The sequence below is a fragment of the Otolemur garnettii genome, unplaced genomic scaffold (genome assembly GCF_000181295.1).
Source record: "Otolemur garnettii isolate 467f Iridium unplaced genomic scaffold, OtoGar3 scaffold00152, whole genome shotgun sequence".
NCBI lineage: Eukaryota > Metazoa > Chordata > Mammalia > Primates > Galagidae > Otolemur > Otolemur garnettii.
The window spans coordinates 4,672,797-4,677,654 of record NW_003852547.1 but is presented as its reverse complement, the minus strand read 5'-3'; the positions used below and the strand labels follow the sequence as shown (position 1 = coordinate 4,677,654).

The 4,858-nt window shown below is 41.4% G+C and overlaps 1 pseudogene; it reads right to left on the bottom strand.

Moving 5' to 3' along the window:
- The window catches only part of LOC100943704, an 8,714-nt pseudogene that overhangs the window by 2,986 nt on the left and 870 nt on the right, over nucleotides 1-4,858 (bottom strand).

The following is a 4,858-nucleotide window of genomic DNA, read 5'->3' as shown; positions in this document are numbered from 1 at the left end:
AAGATAGCATGGAGGAGGGGAGCATTCTCTTCATGTCTGAGCTTCCAGCATGTGGTTTTACTCTTAGTGCTTTTCTGAAAGAGTAACCTGAACCAAGGTGGGACACATGGCTACAGAGTTCAGGTGGAATTAATAGCAAAGATGACTGCCACGCTTTGAAGATTGGACTTTCTGGTGAGGGCAAGCAATCTAGGGATGTTGGTAAAGAGAAAACGAATTGTCCAATGTTAAGTGGGTAACTGGCATGTAGCCCAGAAGGGAAAAATGGTCTACAGACAAAGATACCAATATGTGTTGTTATGTTAATCTAGATGAGAAGTAACAGTGGCTCTGGTTAATAAAGTGCCAATAGAAGCAGCAGTAAATGGCTATTAATTATCTTAAAAGGTGTGTTCAGTGGTTAGTATGTAATAGGAGTCATCCCAGGACATGGGGCCCAACAGTGAATATCCTGAGTGTACATTTTAGTTTAGAGGAATGGTCAAATAAATAAATACCTACTGGTGATGAGTATTACTAAGGAAAAGAAGAGTTTAGGCTCAAGTTATGAGGAAGGAGGCTATTTTATATAGTGTTGTAATTCTAGGATATCCTGAATACAGTAGCATCTTATCAGAGACCAGAATGAAGATATTAATCAAGGTGGTGGGACTTGATTACTAATTAGAGAAAGAAAAGTGATGAGGGGCAAGGGGGAGTGAGGTGGGAAAAGGAAAACGCATGTGAAATGTCAGAATCATGCCAGCCCTCGGGTGAGGGGAGGGTGGATCTACTTACTGGGTGAGATCAACGTGCAGTAGAAGTGAGTGAGAAGAGATGCCCTTAATCTTGCACAGGTTGAATTCCTGGCATCTATGGGGCTCTCTCCAGGCTGCTAGAGGTCTGGAGGCAGATCACAGCTGAGACGGGGGACTCAGCAGGCAGTTTTGGGGAAAATTGCCAAATTGCAAGTGCTTGAGAAAGCCCAGGGATTCTGCATAACTAACTGAAAATATAAAGATTCCTGGCTCGGCTCCTGTAACTCAGTGGCTAGGGCATCAGCCACATACAGCAGAGCTGGTGGGTTCGAATCCAGCCCTGGCCTGCCAAACAACAATGACAACTGTAACCAAAAAATAGCTCGGTGTTGTGGTGGGCACTTGTAGTCCCAGTTAACAATGGTAGAAGGTTTGAAGGTCGTAGTTGTCATTGTTGTCAACTCCATCCCACCAGCTCCAGTGTATGTGGCTGGCACCCTAGCCGCTTGAGCTGCAGGCGCCGAGTCAAGAAGGTCTGAAGATCAAGATTGCATTGTCTGGGAAGGCAATGAAAAGCTGACTTTCAGAAAGCCACAGATTAAGAGAGTGGAGAAGAAGAATATGGTAGTCTGTGTTAGTACTGGCAATGTTAAACTCAGAAAATAGCGTGGACGGCTTATCAGGGACATGATTGGCTGACGGGTTGGCTAGAGCTCTGCTGCCATAGAATAGAGCAGGAGGAGTATGCAGATTTGGGTTCCAGTGGTGACAGAGCCTTGCAGCCCTGGGCTGGTGAGACGCCGATAGAAGGTGGGAGTCAGGTGAGGTCGCAAAATGGAGTCTGCGCGCCCCCTAGCGTCCTTATTTTGCAGCACACCCACCTTTTCCTTCAAGGAACCATTCAAGATACTGTTCAACTGACTTTGGTTTCTCAATCCAATTTATTGAATTCCAGAAAAAATAACTGGATACAATAATGTCTTTGGGGTTTCTGATGACATAAATCACCTTAAATGAAAAATGGTACAAAGAAAAATTAATACATTTATTTACCACTGCTTTCGATCTTTATAAAATTGGAGAAAAAGCCAATTCTTAGAATATGTCTAACAAAGTCAATGTATTTTTTCAGATGAATTGCTTGCTGCATTCATTAATCAAATATAAAATTTAAAATTCCTTTGAAGTAGTCACGGTTTTAGGAATATGACAATGGAAAAGGAAAGCATTGTCCCTCTCTTTGAGGGTATTATAATCTCCATACCCCCTCCCCTACTCTCATACACCAGGAAGATTATTTGGCATTTGGATGTCTAAATTTTCCTTTAGATTCTGCACCCATTCTCTTTGTGACATTACTCTAGTCCACCCCTCTCTCTAGGCCTCGGTTTCCCCCACACAGAGAAGATCCGTGTGGCTGCTCACCTCCATAGACAGCTACACACAGTAAGACACAGAGGGTGAAAAAACTCTACACAGCACCAGAACTCCGGGTTTCAGTACTGACTTACCAACTTGCTGGTTCCCTCATGAACAATTCTGCTGCTTCTCAGAGGCCAGAGTCACTTATGAGTTTGGCTCACTATTTTTTTAGAATAACAAAAAGTGAATTATATTGCATATAATGTACTTATAAGTTCTAGTGGGGCATAAAATATGCTTTTTTAAAAAACAAATTAATTGGGAAAAAAACTTTTTCTTTTTGAGACAGAGTCTCAGTATGCTGCCCTCAGTAGAGTGCTGTGGTGTCACAGTTCACAGCAAACTCAAACTCCTGGGCTTAAGTGATTCTCTTGCCTCAGACTCCAGAGTGGCTGGGATTACAGGCATCCGCCACAACGGCAGGCTACTTTTTGGTTGCAGTTGTCATTGTTGTTTACCGGGCCCAGGCAAGGCTCGAACCCGCCAGCCTCGATGTATATGGCTGTCATTGAGCTATGAACACCGAGCCAGGAAAATTTTAACTAATAAGCATTCAAATGTACTTTATATCAATAACTGCAATACTGAAATTGTGAAATTTTAAATATTTTTCTCAAAAAAGGTTAGTGATTTTTTTTCTTCCCTTGGGAAATATGGAGACTCAACCATAAGCATTCATGTGGCTAGTCCAGGTCACTAAGGGTTACTAATACCTAAATAGGTATTCACATTTCATATCTGCAATAAGATAGACTGTGAACTTTCTGTATCTCCCAATTTTAGCAAAAACTCCAAGAGACAATTTACAGGAATGTCAATTTCTTCAATTTGACACTCATAAAATTCTACATTTGGATCACTTTTTTTTTTGCTTCACGTGCACCTACCTTAAGGATACAGGTAATTTTTCTTTCTTGGAAAAATATTTCTGCAATAAGTCTGTATCTACTAGGACTGGGCTGGTTTTAAGAAAGATCATCAGCATTGTGATCAATATCCCACAGTTAATAAAAATCTATCACAAACATTATAATTTGCAAGGAAAAAAGTTTTTTTTTCCAAGGCTGCAGGAACATGAAGAAATACCATTTGTTATTTGTTTAAACACAAAACTTAAAGCTAGTCACACTGCAGGTAAATCCAATATTGTATTCAAAAATTCTCTAAAAATGAACATAAGATACTCATTTACTTCAGTTGCTCCAATAGTCACATTGAAATCTGCATAATAGTTGTGCTATAGCAGTTCGCTAGTCCAGTTTAAGAGTTCAAGGTCCTTTTTGTGTATTTGGCCCACTGATGTTCACATCCCAGATAAACTCAGTTCAAAAGATGGAAATTAGGGCAAAGACTCCATATAGAAAAACACAAGGATATGCTACTAAAAGTTGCTGTCCTTCCATGGCTAATGCAGAAATAAAAAATTTTGGAAGCAGAAAAACTACACCATCCAATAATTCCAGCAGTGAGAATGATTCCTACCATTCCTTGCATAGAAAATATGACTGTAAAACTGGAAAGTAGAATCATGAGAAGAAGACAATATCCAAGGATGCTTGCCACAGCATCCAGCTTTTTTTTTTTGCTGCAGTTGTCATTGTTGTTTAACAGGCCCGGGCAGGGCTCGAACCCACCAGCCTCGGTGTATGTGGCCAGTGCTCTAACCACTGAGATAGGCGCACTGCCTCAATTATGTTACAGGCACATTAACCTGTGAAAATTGTCGGTTATACATGTCATGACCCTGTGTACTGACTGACCTTGGCTTTGGAACTGAAGAAAGACTTGGGGAAAAAAGATGGATGGGGAGATGGGAGGTGAGCAAGCGTGGGCCCTCCTTCTTATTTGCTAATGCAAATACAGACTCAAACTCTATCCAGGGTGAACGTTCCCAGATGGGCACAGACTGCACCCACTTGTTATCCCCCTTGGAACGAATCAGGCAGAGAATCTCAATCAACCAGTTTGTTCCTGGGTAAAGTGAAAGAAGGACAGATGATGGTCACTCACTTCAATCTGACTTAAAAAAAAATATGGCAAAATAGACGTAACATAAAATGTACCATTTTTAAACATGCAGGTTAGTAGTGTTATGTATGTTCCCATTATTGCACAACCTATCTCCATAAGTTTTTTATCTTGCAAAACTGAAACTCTACTTATTAAACTACTCATCATTCACCCCCTCTTCCAGCCCCTGGCAACCACCTTTGAACTTGACCTTCTGTGAACTCTACACCTATACAACTAGAACCGCACAGTGTGTGCATTTCAGTAACTGGCTCACTTAGTTTAGTGTAATGTCCTCAGGCTTATCCACACTGCAGCATGCGTCAGCATTTTCTCTCTTTTGAAGGATGAACCACATTCCATTGTATCTATATGCCACGGTTTGTTTATCCCTCATCTGTCAATGGCTGTTTGGGTTGCTGCCACCTATTGGCCATTTTCTGAAGTCTTTGAATAAGTCCCCATTGCTCTTTGTTTTTCAGAGTCCTGCCACTGGCAGTGTCTTTGGCCTCTACCTGGCCCCATTTGCAGTTCTTACCCTCCATCCCCACTCCCATGGACATATCATGTACATCTTCCAGTCCCTTGGATTTGCCAGGCCTTTTTCCAATTCCTGACCATCACCCAGGAGGATGCTTCCTTTATGTGAAAATATCCCTCCTCACTAAGTAATCTCCCTTTCTTTCTTT